At 40.7% G+C, this 14,217-nt stretch overlaps 1 protein-coding gene across 1 annotated transcript in view; it reads left to right on the top strand.

Moving 5' to 3' along the window:
• Positions 1-340: 340 nt before the first annotated feature.
• Positions 341-14,217, top strand: part of LOC140998477 (mitogen-activated protein kinase kinase kinase 12-like) — a 30,520-nt gene continuing 16,643 nt past the window's right edge. The window contains exon 1 of the mRNA XM_073468781.1: positions 341-469. The gene's annotated coding sequence lies outside the window, so the exon portion shown is untranslated. The remainder of the gene's footprint in view (positions 470-14,217) is intronic.

Genomic DNA, 14,217 nt, shown 5'->3' with positions numbered 1-14,217 from the left:
ATATTTTGCTATGGATTGCGTTATGTGATTATTGCTTTTTAGTTTTAAGGGTTAGTAACAAGTGTATGTTTAATCACAGTGGTGTGGTTATAGTAGCCTATAGGAGAATTTCATAACAACATTTACCTTGTATCTCTCTTTATTGAACATATGAATCAACTGCAGGCAAATATAAGCGAATATAAACATAAACACACTGGAATTGTGTAGGATCATTAAGGAGAGTCAGCCTCAGATCTCACCCGCAACTCCCGTTCTCGCGGGATCACCTTCAAGATGTATTGACAAGGTAATTAGCCAGATGGGACCCCTGCACGGAGTAGTAAAGGCTGAGCGGAGGCACCATCACGTCTTTCGGGGTTTTTCTCGTGTGGAAATCTGTTCTTTCCTCATTTACCAGCCGACCCACCGGCTGGAAACCAAACAACCCTGCGTGTCATCGCATTCAGCAGCACCGAGGCTGAAAAAGGTAGGTTTTTTTAATTTCCTGCTAGAATTATGATCGCAGCATCTGTTTTTCCTGCAGAGCATCAATCATCTGCCCTGTCCAGTGTGAATATATTCATCTGATATTGTGTGCACACATACGGTCTTTGAGTGCAATTAAATGCTATTTCCTTCGTTCTGGACAAAGAGTGTTTGAGGAACACAAGATTTTAATCTGTAATCCAGTCGAATATTTGCTGCCATGTAGGTTAGACTCACCACAGCCAGGCGGCGCTGTAGGTCAGTCATTCCGCCGCGCTGCTCGGTCGCATATCACCATCTAACCACCGCACGTTGACAGCTCTTTATTTCAGCCTAATGAAATCGATAAACATTGATTTAAGAGGGGGGCTTCCATTTTCCTGAGAGGGCAGGGTGTAGGGTTTCTCCCGACAAAGATGGCCATGGTCCAGCTACATGTTGTAATAACCAGACTTCTCGCCTTGGACTTGCTCCAAACAAAAAAACAAATCAGTAATATCATGGGGATGAATTTTTTTAGGTTTGTAGTTTAAAAATGTGTGAGGGCCACAGTGTCCTGCAACCTTTTAGCATTGTGCCAAATTTGCCATTAGGGAGAGATAAGTTTTATTTTCACTTGCTGAAAAGAAAGACAGCATTGATAGAATCGGCATTTAAATCATGAAATTACTCGAGATAAGGCAATTTTATTGCATATGTAAAATTGGCCACCTGTCAAATTCATACTCAAAAAGATTAGGGGGCAGCATATCACCAGAGTAAGCGCTAACTGTAGTTGCCGTTAGCTAGATAGCTTGGTTAGCCGTGCAGCTAGCGGTCTGGGTTGGGAGCTCGGGGACCAGGGGAGTGTTTGTTTTTTACACCGCTGGCACAGGAGCTTTGGTCTGTGATGGGCTGGGGGCTAGCTGGTTAGCATGCTTACTTCAGTAGATACCTCTGGAACGCAATACTTAGACATCATAATGTCAATACTGCTATTTATTCACACTGTGTTGATGATTTTAGTAGTTTTTTTTACATTTACACTAAAATTCTTACATATGATAATGACTTCAGAGGTGCACTGTGTAGTTTTATGGGAAGAAATTTTAATCAAAAGAGAAAGATAAATAATAATAATAAATAAACAAGCTTTTGTCGTTTTCATTACTGCAAAAACAAACTGACCTTAAAGGACAACACAATTTCAGACTGTTTTACTTTGGTGGTATATATGTGGCGGACCCTGCCACCTTTCTAGCTTCAAACAGTGATCTGAGGACCTTATTTTCCTCTGAGAACAACTTGCTTATAAGGTTATAGCAAAGATAGATATTTATGTATTGTATTGTATTATTACCTCATTAATATTGTAAATATTAAAATTCTGAGTTTGAATTTTAAGGTAAATATAAATATGCAATACAGTTTGTTTTCATTTGTTTCAGAATAATTTGGTTGTAAGAACCAAAAACGTTCACATCTTCTGGATCCCATTCATAGTCACAGTTTAAATGAGTAGATGCATTTGGTACTTTCTGCTGTTGCCTTCGAGCCTCATAGCTCCTCATCAGCACCATGGACAGCGACTGCACTGACAGACTGCCGGCTGGTGATGTTGCACAATGGCTGTTTCTTTTGTTGGCTGCTTGTTTAGGAGTCTTTTTCACATGTCATTTATATTGTCTCTTTCTAAATGTGTCATCGCTTCCATCACAGTTTGGTAACACGTGATAATTGGCCTTTTTACTTCATCTGAATTAATGACTCTTAACACAGGTAATATGTGATCCAGTCAAGTGGGTAATTAGCATAATTCTGTATAATTGGTGACTGGTATTCCTCCAGAATGCAAATTTAGGAAACAATGCCTCTTCCTCTTATTATTCTGCATACATTAGGCAAATTAGGGACAGATCATCTCGTCTTTAACAAGTTATAAGTGTTGACAGAATATAACAGCTGCCTAATAGAACAGACACGTGCAAAGACAGAATAAGAAAGGTTCAGATTTGTTGGCTCAAGGCCATGATTGTGTGACAAGTACAAGCAAAATACACAATAGAATCACAATAGAGCAGAGGCAGGAGTGAGGTGAAGTATGAATTATTTAAACAAAAGGAAGAATATTCAAGAAAGCACCTAATTTACCAATAACGCTTGACTTAACTGACTCTATTAACTAGGTTTTTTGTTCACTCATGACACATAATAATCTCTGTTGTGTCTTTAGAGTTACAGTTGTAAAAAATCCCTCAAATGTAATAATCTGGGAGGGAATATCACTTTTCGGTTTAACTTCTTCCACACTAAGGCCAATGAGGAGTCACAAGAAGTACAATACAACTGACAATTAAGGAGAAAATCTGAAACAAAAAGAATCCGAAAATATCCAGTTTCTTTGTTTTTGTCTCGAGTAGTACTCTAGCTGCCCTCTTTTTCCCAAAAATCCAATGAGTCATGGTCACAGGCAAAATTAAATAAACAAGCCTGAAGGTAATGTTCATCAGCCAGCCTCCTGCTTCGCTGACCATCCAGCACTGTATCACACAGCCAGCCTGTCCACCATTGGCTTGCCCCGAACCATGAGATACAGTTGTGGGTGGTGACCGAGAAAACGTCACACTGCTGCCTGTGATTTTTTCCCTGCTGCTTCCAGTTTTACACGCAGCGATGATGGGAAATGAACCTGCCCTGGTTTGCCTTAAAAGGAAGCGCAAAGCAGTGTTCAATCAAAAAGTCAATGATTTGCTATAGGGCGAGGGTACGTCACAGTCCCCTGTGTTATAACACTGCAGAGGCTGCTTTGATCAGTATGTTGTCTAGGCTGTGGATGTCAACGACAGCTATGTCAAGTGGAGAACAAAAACATGACAGTAATGTTTTTTCAGGGAAACATTTATTTCATTATTATTATTATTATTAACCTTTGTTTTAACTCAAAGATCATTGGGGGCAGGCTCTCATTTACAATGATGTTGAGTAACAGTTTAAAATCATATAAGAGATACAAAATATTGAAAGATACAAAAATAAAATAAGTATATAAATAAAATTCATAAAAGATATATAAAACAACAAAATAAAATAATTGAAGCTGAATGGTTTTAAATTCACCAAATGGTATCATAAGTGTTACTTTTAAGGGTGCTTTGTAAGCTTTGTATATACAATATAAGAAATAAATAATCTTCAAGCTTCTCAAACAGTGTATTTATTGGATCTTGATTATGTTATTGTTGACACAAATTGGAGAAATCTCTTTATTGTTATTGTTATTATTATTATTATTATTATTATTATTATTATTATTAAAGGGGCCATTTGTAAGATATGGCCAGAATTTTAGTTTAAAACATTAAAAAAATCTAACATCATAATCAGAGTACGAAGAAACAATAGTGTTGACGTCACGTCAAACACGTCTATGTACTGTGTAGCAGAGATATCTACTGAAGTTAGCATGCTAACCAGCTAGCCCCAACCCATCCTGCCTCCTATCACTACTTTGTACCGCAAGAGGTGATAGTCCGGTAGTTCCAGCTGGGAGAGTAAGTAAACAAAATGATCTCACAAAATTTCAAGAAAGGAAATATTTCTACACATATTTTCCGTACTTAACAAAAAAATACAACCATGTAGGCCCACTGTCTGGGAGGTCGAGCCTTGTGGGAATGAACGTGTCCAGGTTGCATCCAGGTCTCATTATGCGTCCATGATCGCTACAACCAAAGATAGCGACGGCAAAAAGTAAAGTCATCAGCTGTAAGCGGTTATGCTGCTGCCCTCTAGAGTTTGGAGCTACCTATATAGACATAGCATGGTGTAAATCTACACGCTTCCAAATGACCTTTAGTCTACATTATGACATTAATAATGTATGACCATAAAATGAATACAATCACTCCAGTCTCTGTTATTTTATCACTTTCATTGTGGCTACTTGTTCCATTAGTACTATATGAAAATACTATGTACGCATTGACTGAATTAAAAGAATCTATAAACATAATTAGTGATTTTAAACATTTTAGTTGTCTAATTCCCACCCTCAAGCACATTGGCTGTTGCACTGAACCGCCTTGGTCAACCCTGAGGCATCACAAATCTCATATTTTTTTTATTCATATTTGTGAGAAAATACCTACTTAGGTTTGATGCTTATGCTTCTCTCATCCTGCACCCCGAGAGAAGGAGCCCATTTACATGAACGGATCTAATGAGATACAAACTGACTCCCCTGCAGCCAAAAGAAAAGACCCTCAAAACAAGAACCCTAAAAAATCGTCCGTGTAATTACCAACACTTCCCCTGTAACAGCTGGTGAGCCTCCACACTCAGGGGCATTTGGGAAGTGTAGTTAATCCAATGATAATCTTGAGCATGGTTTACACATATTATCGCTTTAATTGCTACGTGTGCTGTGCAATTATACCGTCACCAATTACATGGCTATAGTTTACTAGGCTGTCTAAGCATTCGGTTTCCCTCTAATAGATGCCCCTTATCATGGCATGCAAGTGAAGCCACCAAGACGTAGACTAATGGATGTACATTGACATAATGAATTAATTATATGTTGTGGAGGATACTGCTGAGACATGCTGGGGATAAAGTGGAGAGAGATCTCAAAAATAAAGGGGACACTGGATTGATTATTTGAGGCAACCAATGAAGGTGTGGAGAGAGAGTACTGTATGTGTGTGTGTGTGTCTGTACATGTGTGGCCATCCATTAGAATGCAGAGTGCGTCCTCCAGTGTGAGTCACCCACCTCCTTCCCCACCCATCCACCCACCCACCTCACACCACCACCAGCAGCATCTCACTGCAGTCACCGCCTAATATTACGCCTCTGACTTCACACTGGCCAACTGAGGATCCTGTTTCTACGGCAACACGCTCCATACTCCGCCCCCCTTCCCCTCCCTCCTCTCCTCCCCTTCCCGGCACAGACCATGTGACTTTCAGGAAGGCTTCTCCAACCTCCCCTTTATTGTTATTAACCCTCTCCTGACTGGAGCACTGCCAGAGGCTCTCCACAGCAGGCTGCCTGGCCAGCTTCTCGCCTCTCGGAGGTTTCAAAGGGAAAATCAGACGCATCTCTAATCTCACTGGAAGATCAAAGCAGTGCTTGATCTAAATGTCGGATTTGCATATTTTAGAGCGTGCTGGAATGAGTCAATATGGTTCTTCAGTCGTCTCGGACGCGTCTTGTCAGCGAGAGAGTGGTCAATAAAGTTTAAAGGAGGCGCGGGTCAATATTTAAAGGAGCACTATGTCGTTTCGGAGATTAAATTCAAACTCAGAATTTTTATGTTTACAATATTAATGAGGTATTTTAATATTTCCATAACTGAATAAACAAGCTGTTCTCAGAGGAAAATAAGGTCCCAGAACACTGTCTGAAGCTAGAAAGGTGGCAGGGTCCGCCAGATACAAAGAAAGTAAAGGTCAGTTTGTTTATTCAGTTTATTCAGTCATGAAAACAAAGAGAGTTCTTTTTTTTATTTAGTTTGTTCAATTAATGAATATCTTATGATCTTATGATCTGATTAAAATATCTACCCTAAAACTGAACAGTGCAGCTTTAATGATCAGTGGATCCTTGATCACTTGTATGTGAAACAGTTTTGCTTGTAACAGAAGTTCTCCTTTTCTCTACAGAGTTTCATAACAACTTCCAGCTCATTGTTTTGGTTTTCTGGCCCACAAATTTACTAATTTCATTCATTCTCACCACTTTCAGTAGTGTCATTTTCAGCCACAAAAAGCTGTAAAAACCCGCTGCCCAGCCTACAGTGGAGCATTTACTCTAACTCCAACTCATTTCGGTAGATTACTGAAACCGAGACCAATGTATGCCCAGATTCTTTACCACCTAATTGCAGAGAATGTCAAGTGTCTCTTGTAGTGAAATTAAATGGCTACTCTTATCGTGATGGCCCACTGGCAGATGGAGACATGCAATGTACAAACAAAGATATGAAACCTACAAGGTCAGTGGTAATGGTTTGCATCATGTGCGACTCATTAAAGCATCATCGTATCAGCCTGTTGTATTAGCAGAAGTGTTCATTGTGTGCCGGTGCCGATATTTTATTTTAAAGCCTTTATCGGCCAATACCAATAACGTACTGATTAAGCATGGGATGATAGGAACATTTCATGTCAAGATTAAAATGGCAACAAAAACATACAGGATTCACTCTATGTTACATCTTTTAAAGTGTACATTCTTTTTTCATGAAAAACAATCAAACTAAGTGGCGAATGAAGCTGAATGATGGTCGCAGAAATGATCGGGGCTTTCTCCAGCCGGTTCTGCACGTGGGCACATCATCTCCTTGTTTTCTTCAGTTTGTAATCCACAGCATTTCTATCTTTTGTGGTGATACAATAGGCAAACCGAACCTTTAATCATGGTGACAGGCTTAGGATTTTGTATTGACTGGAAAGATGCAGACTCCTAATCAGGAAATCAATGAACGACTGCATGTTATGAAGCTAGACAGCTTTTTGAAGTCACTCACATTAGGATATTCACGATTATTCCAATTATAGAAAGTCACCACGATCAACTTGACCTCAGCAGTTTTGCCACAATAAAATCTTATATTGTCCCCTCCCTATTGCTGATATTATTGAGCATCCCTAATGCTAATATTGTTCCATTTGCTGGATGTGGAAATAGGTAAATGTTTGCTAACATCAGTTAGTGGTAACTGAAAACGTGCACATACAGTAGAGGACTACAGAGGCACTAATTTGTTTACCTTGTATTGTTTTCGGTCAGTTTTCTATCATGACGTCTTCTTTCCGCTCTTGAGTATGTGGTGCTGTAATGCAAGCAAGGTCAAGTGATGAGAGGCATCAAACACTCATCCTTTATAGAGTTTTTAAATGGAAAGAGGAACCTTGGCGTCCGGCAGTGATCTCACCTGAACATTGCCTCATTGGCTGAACTGTTTCCTCAGCGTCCCGCTGGGAGATACGTAGGTTGTGTCTGTGCGTGCACGCGCCTGAACACACGCATGTGTGAATGGATGAAGTTTATGAATGAAAAGTCTGCAGACAGGAGATGAGATCATCTTGTTGAAATGGAGAATCCCACACCCACCAACCCTCCTCACACACCCTCCAATGCTGGTTGGCGCCAATCTTAATGAATCCCATCAGCGGGCAAAATGGAGTAGTCGTGGCAACCTGATTGATGACAACACGGTCCAATATCAGCTTCCCCCGACAGACAGGAAGGGATGTCTCTATCGTGGTTATTGACATAGACATACAGAAACACACACACACAGACACACACACACACACACACACACACACTTACCTGTGTCCTTTCATCTGAAATCTAAAAGAGTGACTCTGCTGTGGTTGGCTTTCAGTCAATATTATGTTGTAGCAGAGTGCCAATTATCTTTGCTTTCTTTGTTCACGTTCCCGTTAGGAACAGAGTTGAGTGGATTTGATGATTGGCCACCTATTCAGCTGTGTGTGAGGGAAAGTGACAATGAGTAACACAAGGGGCTCTCGATGAAGATCCATAAATAGGCTCTCCAAAGAGCCAGGAACTGCCCTCCCCCTCTGTCCCTACACCCAAGCACACACACACACACACCCACACACCTCTAATCTACCCTTCCCCCTTAACCGGACTGGGACAATCTGTAACTGTTTGGCACCAGGCCTTTCACAGCATACTGTGCTCTCATGTATACACACATGCACACACGCACATTCCTCTCGACATCCTTCACTGCAGGCTTCTGTTAATTCCCTCCTACAGTTTACGAGGCATGTTTCCAAACAATGCAGCATTTTGCATCAGACCGTGGTGGAGTGCTGTGCAGTCAGTCCTAGTAGTCAGGTTAAAGCTTTGCATTTGTAATTGTGCGCTTTTTAGTGTGTTTAATCTTGAATTACAAGATGATCTTTGCTTGAACGCAGTGTGGGGATGTTAATGATTAATCGCCTTTAAGAACGGATTAAAAATACATTAACTGACCACAAATACATAAAAAAGTATCCTGTTACAAATGACAAATATTTTCTCATCAAATACTTCAAAATAAAAAGCAAAATACTTGCATGAGAATCTGTGTTTAATTAAAATACAAGTAATTTGTCATTTAAAAATACAAAAAGGCATTCTATACAAACTGATACTTTACATTTGAGCTGTTTAGTTGCCTTAATATGGTTTGGGTCAGGTGTTAAATAGCAGCAGATGGGAGCTCTTCAATCAAAATGACGTCATTATTTTGTGCTTTTTAGTTTATCATTCAAGTAACTTGGTGTTTTGCTTTATCTGGTCGTTAAACTCTTAATGGAGCCTAGTCTGACTTTACATCAAACATAGATCAAGTCAGTGGTTATTTCATATAATATTAATAATTAACTGATAATTGATTGTTATGGCATATGACTATCAATTAAAGAAGTATGATAAACATCTCAGAAAGTATCTCAACAATCATCAGCAATTATTTTTATTATCAGTTACAGTGATCCTTAATAGAATGAAAAACAGAAGGGTTTTTAGGTTGACAGACATGGAACTTAAAATATGACTTTATTCAATAACACTAATATGGTATACTTCAATACCATAGATAAGGAAATGTACACAGCATGATAATCACCGATTTTCATACCACAGTATACCTTTAAAACAGTATATCGCTGCCACCCCAGTGACAGGAGAACGCACGTAGCTCATTTTGAATCCACCGTGCAGTCTTAAAAAATCAATGGGAGCCCTGCTGCATACATTTTCTAAAAAAGCTGTCGCTTTGGAGATATGAAGTTTTTATCTGATAAGGCGTGATACCCTGCGGCGTTCATTCTGTGCCTGTTTCTGCTGGAGTAACCACAACAGAAGCACAAGCTGTGATGGTGGACTTCAGAGGCAGCTGCACGGACCCTTAGAGGACTGAACATCCCCGACGAGGAGCCATACTGCAACTACAGGCACCAATAAATAAATCATGAGGAAAGTTTTAAGAAAAAGATAGAAATAGAACAGAGGATTTTCTGCTCCATTCGGACCGCCTTAAGACAGAGTAGGGAGAGGAATTACAGATGTGGTTGGCAAGAATGATTAAAGTCGCCGGTTTTGCCGACTATTTCTATTTCATGTGATATTAAAATCATGATTAAACATTCATAAACCATTTTTTGGCTAGGGCTCCTTGAATATTCATTTGGTAGCTTAAAAATAATTTTCCATTCGATTAGAAGATAAACTTAAGCATTCAAGTGAGCTGTCAAAAATCATTTTAGAGATGCAACCATGCTCTGACAGTGTTTGTTTCCCCTTCGTGGGTGTGAAAATGTCATAAAAAGATAGGAAGAGAGACACACAATGCAAAGTACTCTGAAAGAAAATAATTCTTATCTTCATTTGGCAAGGTTTCATGTTGAAGCAGAAGGTGGAGAATGACTCATAAGAAATGAAACAGAGGTAAACAACTTCTAACTGTAATTTCACTGGAGGTATCACTTGAAGCTGGTGCGATGATATCATTTTCATCAGAATTTCATAAAGGTCTGCAGAGAGAGGAAGACGAGGGGGAGGCTTGAAATTCTTGTGTGTTGTGCAGGTTTCTCAGTCTCACATGATCGGTTTGCGCACTAGTTGGGGTTTCCCCACCGTCTACAAGCGGAACGATGAGGTCATCGTTATAGGGCTTAAACCCAACACGAGTTTAATCTGGGAGATAAGGGCTGGATTTGGATTTAGCACTCAAAAAGGGTCACGTAGCTACAACCATTTAGACCGTCAGTAAATACACAGCTCAGACACGGGATCCCCAGCTGCACCACAAACTCATATCTTCCTGTGTCAGCCAAATAGTTTGACTCTTGGAAGATTCTCCAGTGTTGACACTGATTTCATGATCTCCCCTGCAGAGACACTCTGACATCCTTTCATCATGCAGGATTACCCTGACTTAAATGTGTGAGCTGTGTGATTAGGAAGTGAGTTATTTTGTGTTGTTCATTCTTAAGGCTTACTATGATAATCAAGTGTACGTTTACTGTGAAATGGCTCAACATAATCCACTAAATATTCCAAAAATGTGCCTGAACTTCATCGTAAAACCCTTAAAAAGACTGCAAAATGTTCATTTAATCAGCAGTTATTGTTATTCGCGACTGTTGTAGACATTAAGACATTAAGCATTGAGAATCTGCTTTATATGACTTTCTTCTATCTTGTGTGCATTAGTTTTATGCATGACTCAATATGGAAAGCTTCATTTAGTCTTGTATCATGTTAAGGCCTTGAGAATAACACCTTGAATAACAGGAGCAGGACCCCTTTAGGATGAGGATCGCATTGGGATCTTCAAACTATAGGACTGGTCCTTAAAATATATTTCTAGGCTACATCACAGTAAAATATATATCTTAATATTTGAAAAATCTCCTTAAAACCACTTCATAAATGCTACGATTGGTTACAGTTACAGCTGACGAGACTGCCAAACGGGCGACCGGAGTTGTGGTCTGCATTTCTGCATTTCTAAGTGTGAAACTACAGGATATTTTTTGAGAAGGGACCACAATGTTTAACCATTTTTGTAAGCGTGACACCACTGGATATTTTAAGGAGTGTTCAGGACATTTTCTAGCCTTGTTTGTGGTGACAAAACCAACATTTTTTCACAGTAAGTCGGGCCAAATCCTGCTGTGTTTGTGATGACAATGCTGGTGTTTTTAAGGAGACGTGGGGACATTTCCAACCGCGTTTGTGGCAACTAAAACAGTTATTTTAATCCAAACCATGATTTGAAAATTGAACCTGAAGTTTCAAAATAAAGAAACTGTGCTTGAACTTATTTATGCTTTGCAGAAACTTACTGAGCTAACATTTATTCTGGCGATCGGGTGGGACAAAGTTATGGAACTGAACTTCATTGGGACTTTAATAATTATACCCAAGCATCTTTATCAGGATTATAATTTCTGAAATAAAAAAAGTTTTCATATTGAAACCAGGCTTTAATATCGACCAGCCGGTTTCTTTTTACTGTATGTCATAACATGATATGACGATAACCAAAATCTAGGCTCATATACAGTCATATCACGATAACGATATCGATGTATTGCTCAGTCCTACATCAAACACACAAAAAGAGATTTGTGTTGAAAGTTTTTGAAATCAGTGTGATATTTTATTTCATTCAGGTTAATTGAAGCCGCTGAGGGAAACAAATCACGCCTGGGGAAAGTCCCATTTAGGTTCCTTCTGTGCTCTCTGAGAGAAATGGGTCAGTAGAGATTGGAGATGAAGATAATAATAAAAAAAAAAAAACGTGCTGCCGTCCTTCCCACATGTCCCCTCTGTGGCAGACGAGGGGTGGGGGCTCACAGATTATGCACCAATTAGACTGGATACAGAGGGCATTAATAGGGTTTGAGGGGATTTACACGGCGCTGTCCACTCAAATGCTGCATGCTTTGGGGATGACATCATTTTGATCACCTCACATACCGGCTGACCCTCTCCTCCTCCTCCTCCTCCTCCTCCTCCTCCTCCTGCTGCTGCTGCTCCTGCTCCTCACGCCCGCACATAAACCCGTTTACCTGCGGTTGTCCCGTGTCTCACCGGACTGCGCTCGTCACAGCGCGTTCCTCCTCTCTGATTGGAGGACACCAACGCTGCCTCCCTCCCCTCCCATCCTCTCCTCTCCTCCTCTCCTCTCCTCTCCTCCTCGGTCGTGTTTACTATAGGTGAGATCGCCGTATAAATTCCTGAGTGTGCGCACATCGCGTCCTCAGAGGAGAATGGAAAAGGAGGAGGTGTAGGAGCAGGAAAAACAAGCGAACCAAAGGGGAGCGGAGCTGTAGCTGTGTTTACTGTTTACGCAGGAGAAATACGCAGACTTCCAGTTATCCAGGGCGGCAGTGGATGCGCTGAAGAGGAGGAGGAGGAGGAAGAGGAGGAAGCGTGGATGCTGGGCTTTAACGACAAAACCCAGAAAAGGGAGGATTATTAGCTGGGTTTTTTTAGAATAAACTTGGAAGCGGAATACGCTCTTGGAGTCGCCAGAGATGGACTCGAGGTGTCGGCGCTGAGGTAGGATGGCGTTCAATGGCATTCAGGAGAACGCGGCACAGCTAATGTTACGCGTAAATAACGCAGCAGGCCCTTTTTAATATTCACACATAAACGTCTTAAGAGTGTCATTTAAGTGTTGTCAGTGACGCTCCTCCACCGGGGAGGATCTCAGCCGCAGGAGGAGAGGCGACGATGCGCACAAGAAGCCCCTCCGATAAATCCACAATGCACTGGCCTGTAGCAGAGCGTAGCCTCCTCCCGCAGCTCCCGCAGCTGATACCTCCACATAAATAAAGTGTGCAGGCACTATTAACAGACAGAGACAGGAACCAGTCGGATGTGAATGATGTGCGCGATTATTCCAGATTTTCAGACACCAGATGTGTCTCAGTGCTTCTCTCTCTGCAGCACAAAATTTATAATGAGGATGATTTTTTTTTTTTTCCCCCAGACTTTGAGCTTTATGCTTCAGGTTTTGGTTAATGGATCATCCAGGCTGTGTCTTCTTGCCTTGTTTTGGGGGTATTCACTCTTATAAATTATAGATTGTTATATGTGGTGGTGTCACGACACAGTGGGCCTCATACATCGGATGTCAGGTACATTACCCAGAGTGAGGACGAAATAAGTCTTAGAAATGAGTCTTAATTGCATTTTTGGCTCAGTAATCTGACTCAAATTGACCTTCACACTGATCAGGATGTGACATTCTCAGCTCCTCACACAGACTATGATAACACAGGATGATGTTCGTGCTGTTAGGGATTTTGATTTGTATCATTATTTCTGCAAAGCCACCTGGTTTTTCTTTTCTTGTCAGAGACAGCCGAGGAGGAGTGAACCACTTCAAAAAGGCTCCGACGAGAAATAATTCATTTTCATTCTCCGCTGAGCGTGTACACACCGTCGTCCTTGGAGAAATGACAAGCTTCGAGGAGGCTTACAGAATTCTCTCATTATTCGATCTCATCCACTTTCATACACCGGCGAAGCTACTCGAGTAGGATGTAAATAACCAGCTGTGACACCGTTCTGGTTTTGTAAATCATGAACATGGTAAACCAAGAGGAAGGCAGTCCTGTGTGTGTGCAGCCTAATATTCTCTAAGAGTGATACAGTGATGCTGCGGCAGCTACAGAAGGTTGTCAAGTTATTCCTAGAGGGGGATCTAATATTCTTCGTGGTGAGGCTTCCTCAGATTTATGGTCCACACAGGCTGCTCTTTTGTCCTTTATCCACACATCCTGAATCATGTTTCACATATTGATTTGATATGTTCAGAGATCAGACAGCGTGACTCATAAGCTAATGGCACCCGCCACATGTAGAGTAATAACCAAAATTAGACCAGTGGTGCAGCAAGCAATAAATACTCACATCTGCGTTGTGATGAAGGCTAAAAATTATGAATGTTTTGAATTATATGCAGTGTTTTTCCTGACATTACTATTCTATGCTGATGATTAACTCATTCTCTTGTTGTGTTGTTAATTCATGTCAGGTCAGTTTTATTTATAAAGCCACAAATGACAAATCACAGTGCCTCAGGGGGCTTTACAATCTGTGCAGTGCACAACACCCTCTGTCCTTAGACCCGCAATTCCAGGAAGGAAAAACTCCCCCACAAAAAAACCCTTTCAGCAGAGAACAAACCTCAGGAAGAGCTACAGAGGAGGGATCCTGCAATAG

The sequence above is a fragment of the Pagrus major genome, chromosome 6 (assembly GCF_040436345.1).
Source record: "Pagrus major chromosome 6, Pma_NU_1.0".
Lineage (NCBI taxonomy): Eukaryota > Metazoa > Chordata > Actinopteri > Spariformes > Sparidae > Pagrus > Pagrus major.
Note: the sequence above shows the minus strand (reverse complement) of the source record. Positions and strands in the feature narration are given on the sequence as shown.